The sequence below is a fragment of the Mustela putorius genome, unplaced genomic scaffold (genome assembly GCF_011764305.1).
Source record: "Mustela putorius furo isolate JIRA1106 unplaced genomic scaffold, ASM1176430v1.1 tig00000198_pilon_pilon_pilon, whole genome shotgun sequence".
NCBI classification, from domain to species: domain Eukaryota; kingdom Metazoa; phylum Chordata; class Mammalia; order Carnivora; family Mustelidae; genus Mustela; species Mustela putorius.
Window position 1 is genome coordinate 9,719,214 of NW_025421311.1, and position 14,066 is coordinate 9,733,279.

Sequence of the window (14,066 nt, forward strand, 5' to 3'; positions counted from 1 at the left end):
AATCCAAGTATAATCTTTGACTCCCCCAAAACCTAGCTGCTACTAGCCTACTGTTGCCTTACCGATGGTATAAACCAGTCCATTAACACATATTTGAATGTTACATGCATTATATCCTATATTCTTACCAGAAAGTCAGCTAGAGAAAAGAAAATGTTAAACTCGTAAGGAAGAGAAAATGCATTTATGGTACTTTACTGTATTTATCGAGAAAAATGTGTGTATGGGTGGACTCCTCCAGTTCAAACCCAGATTGTTCAAGGGCCAGCTGTATTCTTACGTGCCAGGCAGGAAACAGAGTAGGGTTTGTGGAACATATGGTGTTTTCTCTGTCAAACATTGTACAGGGGGACATAACCATATTTTTGTGCCATTCTTAAAGGCTTTATGCAGTTTTTCTGTGTCCCTTTAAGAAGTATTGGGGACTTGGAGCTTCCCTTTGTTGGAATTCAATTGAAGAGTGTGGAAGTCGAGGTTTTTGTATCTTGTGCAGTAAAAGTTTCCTTGTATGTCTGAGAAAATGAGCTGATTATTTCCTTATACTTAGCCGGGTATTTCAACAGTCTTTTCCAAAATTAAAAGAGTTTTCAAAATGAAATGACTTGATTTAAAATTAAAATAGATACAGAGACTCATTTTTCCCCCTCAGTAAATTTTCCGCACTCAGGTTCTTGCCTCCTATAATTGAAGGCAACCATAATAACGAATTTGATTGCATGGCTTTTCCTATTACTTTTGAGGTAATTGCCAGATTGGCATACACAGTAATTTGTATGTGAGAGGTGATCAGATGTGAACATTTCCATTCAATCATCTCCCTGGAATTCAGACACATCACTGCTTCTGGCTTCAGAATGACGACCAGTAATTTCAGCTCTGGGATGAACTGTGCGTCTGAAATAGGCAGTGTTTCTAGTGTGATGGGTTATATGATCAGACCTGCTTTGGGAGGCAGAGCTGAGCAGATCCCTACCTTACTCCAGCATGAAAGTCGTCGTGGTAGTAGTAGTAGTTGTTTTGGGAATGGAGCAGGAAATGTGCAGATGGGGGTGGGGTTGGGAGGGCCCCCACTTCAGGACGCGCGAGTGTGCAGACAGAGGAGGGCTGGAGAACCGGGACGAGCTTTCAGAGGTTTCTCCCTTTTGCTTTCATTCCTAAATTAGGTACCCGGTTAGTTTTAATTTTCCCTTCAGCAGAAGGGAAAACAGATTTTTTTTCCCTCGACTCTGCAAAGAGAACAGTGGTTATTCTAAAGAGAAGCGCAAGCTCCCGTGAATTAAAGGCGAACAGCCACGCAGCTGTTGATGGCGTCTTCCTTCGGGAGCCGGGTCTTTACAGAGGGATGCGTTTTCCCCGCTTCCTTACCCATCTTGGTGATGTGTGTGCTCTGAGAGCTCCACCCCCTTGGCGTTTGCATACTAACCTTTTGAAATTTTATTTTTTAAATTTATAAAAATGTTAACTGGATAAGGTGCCATATGTGCTTTACCCAGACACACATCATGACGTCAAAGTGACGTTATCTGTTTGCTCCGTGTCTTTTCCTGTCTTCCACTGTGAATACACGTATTCCTTATCATCTCCCCAACCCACCCGGTGATCCTCTGACCGCTGATGGATGGGGATGGAGAAATAAGGCATGTGTTCAACTTGTCCCGGAAATAGAATTAGGAAGCACACTGTGGATTTTTTTTTATTATTAATTTTGGGTTTTGCCATTATAAAAAAGCACTTTTATCCCCCTGCTTGTCCTTAATTAATGAGCAGTTACTAAATATCCATTGTGTTCACAGCTTTTACCAAGCACTCCTCGTAGACACTAAAGAAATGACACTAAAGAAATTTGATCATTCCTGCCTATCTTGCATCTCTTGGGTGGCAACACTTTCCTACTTTGGTCCTGTTCTTAGTCTTGTTCTGGACATACTCTGTTTGATATCACTGAGCACGCATAAGAGAGGGAAAAATTGCTGTGAATTATAATCTGCTTTTGTTCAAGTTCTGACTTGTAGTCTATTCTGATTTCTTTTCGATTTGGTCTAGTTTTGTTTGAGGCTTGGGCCTGAGGGCTATGGTAATGTATGTGATTGATGAGCTGTCTTTTATTTTGTGCTGTTGACAGAAAAGGAAAATTAACCTCAAATCCAGTCATGGTAATTAGGCTCATATTAACACCCACATGTCCTGGGGTTCAGTTTCTTCTGCCGTCTGTCCAGTAATACACAGGAGAGTGGCATGTTAGCATCCAGGCAGAGAAATTCTCGTCTGTTGGGGATTCGTCCTTGAGACAGAAAGCACATCTTTTTTTCGCTTTCACCTACCCTGGAGGGGCCGTGGATGTGGGACATAGATTTCAAAGAAAACCTTTAAGGGCCTTGTAAACTAGGTGTTCAAGTTATAGAACACACTAGTGGAAGAGTGGAAGGGAGTCTTTGTACTTACCATGACTCTTTCTTTTATTAAGAAAGGAAGCTGTTTTTTTTTTTTTTAACTGTATCAATGTGTAAATATCCAGCTACATTCCAAACATAAGATTATTTATTTGTACCTATGAATTGCTTATGAGGTTTTGTGGTTATTTCTTCTCCCTCTTGTTTTTCTTCTTTCTAATGGCCCTGGTTTCTGTAGACCTAAAAGATGTGTGTTTGAGTGACAGCTCCGATGGCTTAACGTTTCGTGGTGTAGGATACGACAGAAGATGAAGATGAAACATTGTTTTAATATTCCCTTTCCTTAGTTGTCAGCAGCTTTAGGGATTCGCAAATAGTTTGTGGTTCATAAATATTAAATAAGAGATTCATTATTGGAAAGCATCCGCATGACTTGCCAAACCCAGAATCCCAGTGATGTTGGCTATCATGGTACCATTAAGGATGAGAAACTCAGATCTGAAAATGGTTTCCATGCCCTTTGCACATTTAGGAACACATGGGAAATATTCCGTTATTATAATAAAATACTCTGGAGTCGATGTTAAGACCCTGTGAATAACCTCAAACCAAAACTCTCTAGAGTTTTTTCCTATGGAGAGGACAATACGATGAATACCTTTGTTTACCCGGGGGTCTGACTTTTAACACTTATGTTAGACTTTATGCACTTTGAGTGCATAGAGACGAGAAAATGGGACCCAGTGGAATATCTAAACAATGAGTAAAACAGTTGTCACCAAAGCTATGCCCTTTGCTTTGTCGGGAATGTATGGAGACACCCTAGAACTTTCAACTAGGGCCCACTTCGCTATACTTCTGTGAAAACAACAGCTCTTGGCCTAATAAATTTGATTGTATGTTTTTCCCTAGAACCCTTAGTGCTTTCACACAGATGCAGACAACACACTGTAAGATATCTCTGACCCTGAGACAAAGCTGTTGAGAAGAAAGAGGCTGCAAAATCACTAACTGTAGTGACACGGAGATCTAGGGCCTTTACTGAACGGGCAAGTACTTGGCACGTCTCAGCACCCCTGAAGGCATTATCATATATAGTCCAGCTAGTGACAGATTTTTTTAATGATGACTCCAAGACACCAGGAAGATGTTAAATTATGCTCGGCCTAGTAGGGAAATGTATTGCTCTACTTTAAGAACATGCTGTTAAAATTATTTTTGAAGGCCCTGGTGTTCTAGGAAGGAAGCCTAATTGTTTGGTAAATTCATGTATGGGGGCCCGGATCGTCTAGCGGAGCAGGACGACAGGTGCATTGGTGATTTCTCTTAAGCTGAAATTAACACTGCTCCTATCCCCTATATTTGCATTTATTAAGTACATTTGGTCTAAATAATTAGTATCCCACTGTTATTTTATGATTACTGTGATCTCATCTTTAGTTTTATTTTCCCTGTTAACACATCATATTTCCAAGACAGAGGAGTGGCAGAGAGGAGTGAAGACTGTCTCCCCCACTGCCTGGGACAAGTTCTGATCTAGGAGCATTGGGCATATCCCAGCCCGCCTGAAGAACACAAACCCTGTACCTGCAAAGTGCTCTGAATGAGAGCCTGGTCTGTCATTCCTTCCTCAGGGTGGCCCGGTCACCTCTCTGAGGGGGCAGAACCTCTAATCTGAAGCCAGTTCTCAGAGATTCCTTGTGGCCATGACTCCTTGGCTTCCCATCTGGGTCCCCAGTGGGGCCCTCCAGACCATTTGCACAGGCCCAGATTCCCAGCCCTAGACCCCAGCCCCACTGCCCTTAGCAAAAGACCTTGGCTCCCGTGTGGAAATTGTAATCTGGTTGACCTTACTACTTCCCACTTTTTATTTCCCTACCTCACACTTCTCATGTCCTTAAACCCTGCTGCTCCCAGTCCCAATGGGAGAATCACCTTCTTCCTTTCCAACACTAAACCATGCACATGGATCAGCTCCCCCATTCCAAGGCCTGAACCATTTGTCAGCCCTCCTGCTATCTCTGCCATCCTCCACCGCCTTCCTCATCTGAACTCTGCCCCCTTCACTTGTTGCCACCTCTGCCCCCCTACTTTGTAGACCCCTCTTCTCCAGAGACCTTGGTGACTTCTCAATTCCTCAATCCTCTAGCTGCCCTAGGGTTCATCCTCCTAGATGGACCACATGATTTGGAACTTCTGACCACCTTTTCCTTCTAGAAGCCCCTCTTTCCTTAGGGTTCCCTGCATTCCAGCACAAAGCTCACAATTCTTGTTCTCATCTTACCTTGCTAAGCTCCCCTGCCTCCAGTCTCTGGAGGGGATTGATACTACACAAACAGACTGAGATTTCCATACCTTTCTGCACGTCTCTGATGCCCCAGGGGTGCCTGTGTTTAAGTTAAAAAACTAGAGGCTTCTCTAGGATGCCCAAAGCCAGGTAACTAGAAGTAAAAGAGCCTGGATTGGTAGCTGGCTTTCCAAGCCTCATGTTTTTTCTAACGCCCCAGTTAGCACACTTCCTGTTTTCTCTGGACTCTTGGTCATGGGACGTGGGCACTCATGGAGGTTAATCTGTCTGCTTCCTTCCCTCATGGTTCCCTCAGCCCTTTCGTCTGTCCTCATGACTTGAACTTCAATCTTAACTGATTTGACTTCCCAACTCCCCTTGAGGTGGACGCCTCAGGTGACATGGCTTTAGTTTATTGAGGCGCTGGATGCCACACCGGTGGCTCAGAATTAACAGCCACATTGGATGGTATTTGTAAAGCATTTGGGGACTCACAGGGTGCTCCCCATATATAAACCTATCTGGTCCTCTTCCTAGTTTACGGGGGTTCAGTTATCAGCCGCCTCTTTACAGATGAGGCAGTCGAAGCTCTCTGGAAGGTTCCAGGAGTTGCTTGGCATGGCACATGGGGAAAATCAAGGAGCTGGGTTTGTGAATTCAGATCCCTGGTGCTTTGACTGCTGGGACTGCTGTGGGGCCCCAGTCCAGGGCCGAAATTGCCCTGTCTCCCTCGGTGCTCCCCACAAATGGTAACAGGACAACACCACCGAAGCACAGACCAACAGCATCCTCACACCAGTGCAGATGCAGGCCGTTCTGCTGCGGGAGCCTGTCCGACTCATCCCTGAGACACAGAAGGGGCTCGTTAGTAAGCGTCTGTTCTCTTGCACACCCAGACCCCAAACCTGAAAATCACCTCTGACTCCTCCCCCTCCGTTCTGCCAATACATTAAATAAGTCGAATAGAATTTTGTTTTCTCAGTGCGTCAGGTATTTCTGTGCCATTCTCTCCTTCAGCCTCGAACACATACCCTGGGGGGGGTCTCACTTCCACGTGACCCTTGTGGTGTCACTGTCGCCTCCTCCCTGGTCCCCATCCTCTCCCCAGGGGCTACATTGATGCCACATCAGCCTTCCTCCTGCATGCAGACTTATTCTTAGGGCAGGAGGGAATTTTAGAGACTGTTTCGTCCTGCCCACCTCCAAGGGAAAAAAAAAAAATCATAATATGGCCCCAGAGAACTCGAGTCACCCCCACCTCCCATCTCAGGGCTTCCCGATGCTCAGTTCGGGCTCTCGACTCCCTGTCATTCTACATCATGTCTTCAGTGACTGTCCCCAGCCTGCTAAATGGAGTCCGGGTCTCTTTGTGCGGCGCTGAGACACTCCCCATGACCCAGTTCCAGCTATTCGAAGTCTCTGTCACTAATCCCTGAATCGGTGTCCCAGCCAACACGTGCTGCTTACCATTCTTTCAACATGCCCGCTGCTGTCTTGCCTCTTTGTCTTTTGTAGGTAATTCCCTCCATACAGAATCCTTTTGTCGCCCTTCATCTCGCGCCATCCTTTCCACGAAAAGTGGCCCCGCTGCTTCTCCAGTCGAAAAGGCAGGGACTTGCCTACCTGGGCGGGGCCCTCGCGCTTTGCCTCTCTGCTCGGAATTTACCTTGGTCTGCCTTCCGTCTGGCTTTTCTTTTCTTTTTTTTAATTTTTAATTTTTTATAAACATATAATATATTTTTATCCCCAGGGGTACAGGTGTGTGAATCGCCAGGTTTACACACTTCACAGCACTCACCATAGCACATACCCTCCCCAGTGTCCATAACCCCACCCCCCTTCTCCCTCCCCCTCCCCCCAGCAACCCTCAGTTTGTTTTGTGAGATTAAGAGTCACTTACAGTTTGTCTCCCTCCCGATCCCATCTTGTTTCATTGATTTTTCTCCTATCCCCCCTTAACCCCCCATGTTGCGTCACCACTTCCTCATATCCATCAGGCTTTTCTTTGCGTTCATCTTTCTCCTTTCCAATTCAAACATCTTTAGAGCAAGGAGGAAACGAAATCCTCTTCACCCTGATCCCTTGCCATCAGCAAAGTGAACGCAGCTGGCTTGGGGGTCAGTGACAGTTTGATGGTTGGAGAGTTGAAATGCGACAGACAGAGAGACCGTGTCCCATGTCAGGGAAGGCTCTGATCAGCGTATCAGAGCACTGGGCTTCCGTTCATCCCCTAAAGAACTTTGGGTGTTTGGCCTCCATTGTGTTGAAAATGCGTAATTTTTAGAGATGTGGTAGAGGTGCTGACGGGCTGTTGGTGGTAGATGCTTTCCTTCCCACTTCTTCTGTCCCCGTGGCAGTGGCGAGCTGCTTGCCGAATGCTGCTGTTCCCTGAGTGGTGAAATCAGCCTGTTGCCGTCTCAGCCAAGCCTTACGTGGCAGGCCCCGTGTGGCTTTGGGAGGGGTGGGTGTGGACGTCTTGGGGAGGGGTACGATGTCCCACAAATACTGCAGATGTGAGGGCATGACTAGCCATCCCCAGGGCTGCCAGCATCTAATCGGCTATGGACATGTTCATCAGATCGTCTGCGCTACAAAGACTTCCATGAAAATAATGTGCTCGCCAAAGGGTAAACACACATATTCCATATGTGGGTGTGAGGTGAGATACACACTACGCAGAATACATATGAAGCTGCAATGGTAGCTAATAAATTATGCAAGGGAGTTTGTATTGTTCAAATTTTCTTTGCATTTGGCAAATATGGGCTGACGTGAACTTGAATTTATCTGCCAGAGTGGTTTCTGCTCTTCTCCTCACCTCCCCTTACTTGCTTCTACGCTGCAGCGAATTTGCTGGAAGTGAGGGCTTGCGTTGTTCTTATCTATGCAATGAGGGAAGGTGAAAGAATGTAATTGACCTTCACCAGAATTTATTGTGCCTGGACAATTCGATCCTGGCAGCTTGCACTGTGTCTGTATGGACCTCAAAGACCAGATTATCCAGACAGGTGGTACAATTCAGTTGCTAAGCGAGTCGAAAAGCAAACCAATTATCTATCATTTGCTACTAGGTGGTGGGAGTAAAGCTTAGACACAGATGTAAGTTCAATTTGTTATTTTAGGGTCAGATCCTAGAAAGACCTAGTTCTCAGAGCAATATTTGTTCAGGGCCTAGACTCTAAGCCACTACTATCCAATAGAAATAAAATTTATATATTTCATGTGCATTTAAAAATTTTCTAGTAGTCACATTAAAAAAAAAAAAGAACGGCGGGCTAATTTTAATGATGTATTTTATTTAACCCAATATATCAAAAATACTATCATTGCAACAATATTGATCAATATTTTAAAGATTATTAATGAGATTTTTACTTTTTTTGTTATTGTTACCGAGCCCTTGAAATCTGGTGTGTATTTTCCACAACAGTTCTGACTAGCTACATCTCAACTCTGGGCTGGTCACCTATGGCAAGTGGCTACCGTCTTAGTAAATGTCTAGACTGATTGGGATGAGATTGTCTGAGAAGCAGAAAGGTAAAAGAATCATTTATCGTTACTCTTCACCAGGAGTCAACAAACTTTCTGTAATGGAACAGATAGTAAACATTTAGGCTTGGAGGGTCCTGTGGGCTGCATAGCACTAAAGTAGCCACAGAGAATACAGAAACAAATGGGCGTGGCAATGTTCCAATAAAACTTTATGTGTACAAAACAAGTGGCGGGCAGATTTGGCTTGCCGATGATGGTAGTTTGCCTGTTCCAAGTTTTTTTGTTTGTTTGTTTTGTTTTGTTTTTTAAGATTTTATTTATTCATTTGAGAGAGAGAGAGAGAGTGGGAGGTAGAGGAAGAGAGAATCTGAAGTGGATTCCGTGCCGAGTGCAGAGCCCAAGGATATGGGACTCAATCCACGACCGCGAGATCATGACCGGAGCTCAAGTCAAGCCACAGACCCCACCTGTTCTAGTTTTAAAACTTAAAATAAACTGTTCTTCCGTAAACATCAAAATAATTTGTTCGGAATCATCGTCTCTGTGTTGGATAATCCTCTCTGTATTGAGAAGCTAACAAATGCAAATGTGTCCTACAGTTTATTGCATCTTTTGTGCAACTGTCGATGCTACTTCGTTACAGTTTGTTTGTTTAGAAAACGAAATGTGTTTCTATTACTATTAATCATGGCTTTTCTCTCTCCCCCCCCCTTACCCCCATCTGGCTGGAATAACATTTCTGGACGGGTTGGCTGTGGCATTCCTACTGTTATTATTGTGTTACAACAGGTAAGACCCTTCTCTGCCTTTTTGAATTATGATTCTGCCTAACATCATACAAAAATCAATATATAAGGTTCTGACTTTAATTTCAATATTTAGGGAAATAACATGAAATAGTTTCCATAGATTTGCTTGATATTAAACTGTTTTCAGCTGCAAGGAGATATCACTGAGATAAGATTTCAGTCACCTATGGAATGTCCCCTTAAAATATTTCATAAAACATGGCTGAAGACATAACCAAGAAAAAAGAAAGATGGGTGCGGGATTACATGGTCTTATTTTTTCATTCCCAAGTTGGATGTAAGTGTGTAAGTGTATTGTAAACCTGAACGTGCCTTGGTGTGTGTTATCAGGATGATGGGAAAAGAATGTCTCAGAAGTTCCTCTTCTCTGGAGTGGTGGTAGGTGGTGTTTCTCTGTGTCTGGGCATCGGGGCATGTTCTGGTACATTCTGTGAAGCTGGGAATGGTGGCTGTGTGATGAATTGCCCATTTGGTCAGGAAGGGGAGAAAGCCAGCTTCAGGTCTGTTGCGACCACTTGAGATGAGACGGTTGTAGACCTGCTCATTAGAGTGAAACAGGGAGAAGCATCTTGTGGTCTCTTCTTGTTGTGACATTTTGTTTGTCTTTGGGGAAAAAAAAATTAAGATTTGTTCTCAAAACAATGTCGTGCCACCCCTAGGGAGCAGGGCCAGCCAGTGACTGACTGACGGCCCCGCTGTTGCCCCTAAGAACACCTGCTTCATACCTCTGTCCCTCTTCCTCATAACCAAGAAGGACAGTCCCCCAGCCTGGCAAGAACACCTTCACCTTTCCTTCTCCATCCCCCGGATGCCCCCTTTATTCTTAATCCACTTTCCTCCTCTTTCTCATTTCAAGGGAAAAAACAACTGTCTTTCCGAAGCAGAATTTTGCACTTGTCCCTCGCTTCTACCTCCTGTGACATCCTCTCACACCCTCTGGGAGGCTGTTTCACCGGTTGAGCCTCTCCCTCTGGTGCCTGAAATCCGCTTTCCTCCAGCAGACCTTCCACTGCAGCGCTCCTACATCATGAGTTTCGCTCAGGCCCCAGAAGAGTGGAGAAGACTGTCCTCCACTTTCTTCCTTGTCCTTCCTTTCTTCCTCCTGCTTCTGCAGCCTTTCTGCTGAAATTGCGCCCTGAACTCCCCGAGGGGGTGCTCCAGTCCTTGAGCACGGGTGGGCACTTCTCAGGCTCTGTCGGCCTGGACTGTGCTCTGTGTCCTTGGGAATCCTGTGTCCCAGCTGACGTGGGAATCTGCATCCCGGCTGACATGGGAAGCTTGTGTCTGCCCTGTGGGCCTGACCTGTGTCAGTTCTGTGCTCGTCTTTGAGCTCACCTTTGCTCCCACGGTCCCTGTGTTGACCAGCAGCGCTCCAAGTCCAGCAGGCCCCAAGGCCTCCACATCTTCCTCCCTCCCTTAGGGCCGGCAGCACCCTGTCCTGGCAGTCCCTTCCCCTCTGCTGCTCTGTAGGGTCTCGCTCCTGCCTCTGCCCTCGCTTGCCCATTCCCTACAGGGTCATTGCCATGCCTTCCCTCTGGCTTGGGGTCATTGCCATGCCTTCCCTCTGGCTCGCCCCTTTTATCTGCCACTTTTTGACAGATCTTTGTAAAACATGATTCTGATCCCTCTCCGGCTCCAGAATCTTCCTTGACTCCTCCTCCTGACTGATAGTGAGGGTAAAGCACTTTGAACCTGACTTAACCCACTGTTAAGTGCTCGATAAATGCCAGTTATCTCTGCCCCCTGCTTCCTGCTCCTTGTTTGCGTTCTCAAGTCCTTATTCAGACATTTAAAGCCTTCTGTGAGCTGGGCCAACCTTCTTTGCTTTCTGCTGTTGCCTTATGTACTTGTATCTCTTCTTTCCTTGCCTTCCACCACCACATACTGATGACCCCCTGAGGTGAATCAAGGACTGACATGGTTCCTGCCCTCAGGACCCTCAGTCTAGAAGGGACCGTGAGAAAGTGAGAAACGCTATGGGAGATTCTATAATACGGTGTAAGGGGTTGCTGGGTGACCCTTTTTATTTTTTAAAGGTTTATTTATTTATTTGAGAGAGAAAGAGAGCGAGCGCTGTTGGGAGAGGGAGAGAGACAATCTCAAGTAGACTCCTCTCTGAGCCCAGAGCCTGCCACGGGGCTCAATCCCCCAACCCTGAGATCAAGACCTAAGCTGAAACCAAGAATCGGATGCTTAACCGGCTGCACCACCAGACACCCCAAGCCCTTTTTAATTTTTGATTTTCTTACTGTTTTTCTGGAATTATGGCTAGGGAACAAAGGTGAGGACCAAGGCCCTAAGAGCCCTCCATCGTAAAGTGGAGCTACCTAGGGCTTGGGCCCTAACCCTGCCCCAAAGCTAAGTGGCAAGGGAACCAGCCTGGCTGCCATCCATCAGGAGAGCTCCAGTAGGGGCGTGGGGTTCTTGGTACTCTTGGCCTTGGGGATATGGGGCTTCTGGTGCTGCTCCTCCACTCCCAGGCCAAGTGCAACATGGCAGAGGCTGCAGGGAATTGGTCTGCTTGCAGAAGGGGATCCTTGGGTTCTGTGCGGGTTTATGTGTGTGCTGAGCTTCTGAATATGTGAGCCTTCCCGGGTATGGCCAGTGGGGCAGAGTGGACCAAAATGAACTGGATGGCCATTGGGGGGTTTGCAGAGTGTGACCTGTATCCCCTGAAAGTGCGCGCCCAGCTGAACAGGGAGAGTAGTACCACTGTTCTTCTGGAGATCGTTGAGTAGGGGAAGCTTTTAAAGATCCCCACAGTGGCAAGACAGGGAAGGATTGTACCCTTGAGTGTGGAGGAAGCAGATGAAGTTTAGAGTCTTCTCCTTGGTTCCCTGTAGTCCAGGGACGGTGCAGAATCACTCTTCCTGGGCCCCCGGACTCCATATAAAAGAGGACAAGAAATGTGGCCAATTAAGACAGTGCTGGAGGGGAAGGTTGGAGGCCAAGAGAGGGAGGGGCTATAGAGACATAGTACTTGGTTCCAGGGACTGTGGGAGGAGCTGAACCCTGTTCCAGGAGATGTGACAGACTATACATGAGAATCATCATATCGTTGGAAGTCACCAGCAGACAGAGACAGAGGGAGCCCAGTGAGATCCGGCTGCCGCTCCCGAGCAACGGTGGTCAGTCATGACCTCCCTGTCTCCTCTTCCCATCCTCTGTGTTTGGTCTTTCCTTTCCTCACCCTAACCTTAGAGAGGTGTGACAGAGAAGAGAGGAGAAGAAAGTCCTTCGTGCAGACCCCCTATTTCCCCATCCTCTGCCAGCCCTCCTCCCCAGCCACCACAGTCCCAGGAGGTTGTCCCCTTTCCATCTTGCCCAGAAGAAGGGAAGGCAAGGAGTTGTGGAATGGAGTTTTACGTGAGAGTGGACTGACTTTAATGATCGGAACTGCCTGGAAATTTCTGGAATCTATGGCAGATGTGGCTAGGGCCTGGGAAGGGGGATTTGAAGGCGGTGATTAAAAAACAGAAACCGGTTTCATTTTCTGCCTTGACAAGCCGAGGCTTCTCCATGAGGCAGGACACGTGGCACGAGGAGAGTAGACCAGTTCTCCTGGGTTATGAGCAAGTTGGCCCTGAAGATCCTGGGCTTCAGCGTTGGGGACTGGAGCAGCCAGGTTGAGCTGGGCGGCGGGGGGACGGCACAGGAGGAGCAGTGTGTATACTGAAGCTTGAGGATGGACAGTGGAACAGGCACCTGGGGAACGACAGGTCCTGTCTCCCCAGGTGGGAAATGGGGAACAGTAGGAGGTGAGACTGGGGTGATCATTTAAAGCAGAGCCTTCACTCAGACTTTTGAATTCATCCCATGGGCACCATGAAGGGTCTGAAACAGAGGCATGATGTGCTTGTGGACCACCAACCAAGACCACTCATTTTTGTACTTCACACTATCCCCTCCCCTGTCTGTGCCTGTCGAAAGCCGACTTTTCATTGAGGCTGGATTTGGAATACCACCTTTTCCAAAAAGGCTTCTGTGACCTCTCGGGCTGTTAACACACCTTCCAAGTCCTCGAGTCTCCAGGGGCACTTTCAGCTTTGTGTCTTACGGTATGTGCCTTGTGTTCATGGCCTGTCTCCCTCACCACCTGCAGGGCACATGGGGCACAGCTTGCAACCCCCCCACACACAGTGCCTGGCACTGCGCCCCACACCTCGTGGGTGACCTGCAAGCGGTTGTGTGAATTTCAATGGGATCGAGATGGTTTTAAGTACTTGCCATGTTTATTGAACATCACTATTTCTAGTGATATTTTCAGACTGGGTGGAACCCTGATCGATCCGGCATATGCTCGTTAGCCACGGTCAATGAAATCGGTTCAGCCTAATGAATCAGGACTCTGCCGGATCAACTAGGGATCCACCAAGTCTGAATGGTTTCCCAGCCAGATTCCAGACAAGGAGAGTACTTCCCTGCCTGGTTCCTATCTTTCTAGCCTCTCTGTTTCCTGCTTTTCCTTAGGGACTATTTTCTGAACAACTCTGGCTGGGAAACCTCTCGAGGACGTGGTCACACAGCACGATGGACCTTTATTTCACTTTTTAGGGAAGATAAACTAATTTGTTTATAGTCGTTCTGTTGTGCTGTGTTTTCTTTGCCAGTTTTCACCACACACACACACACACACACACACACACAGTGTAAAGATTGGTAGAGCTCAGTGACAAAACACATTTGTAAGCTCTTCCCTTTTTTTTTTTTAATTTTTGGGGACCAGCAGGGTGGTATGTTTCCCAGCAAAACTGTCTCTAGCTTTTGTGTATTCTTTAAATATATGTGAAATAAGGGAGTGCAGGTTAGCCTGAGGGAGATCACAGTTTGTGCATTTTGTAAGTCTTTAAGAGGAAAAAGCAGCTGGGGAAGGAGCTCATCCCCCCCCCCCCCCAGGCAAACCAGCCTTGAGCTACTCCCTCTGCTATCCTCACTGTGCCCGGCAGGGGGCCAGGTGGCCATTTTCTGGGGTGGGCCCTGTCAGCCTCTCCAGGGGATGGGAGGGCACAGTGGGTCCCAACCTGGCCTAAGCAGCTAGGAGGTGAGGGAACCCCTCCTGGGGAAAGAGTAACGGAGGAGGGAAGTGCT

At 46.9% G+C, this 14,066-nt stretch overlaps 1 protein-coding gene across 22 annotated transcripts in view; it reads left to right on the top strand.

Annotated features, from left to right (window-relative positions):
* NCAM1 (neural cell adhesion molecule 1) overlaps window positions 1–14,066 on the top strand; it is a 301,060-nt gene that overhangs the window by 73,290 nt on the left and 213,704 nt on the right. The window lies entirely within an intron of this gene.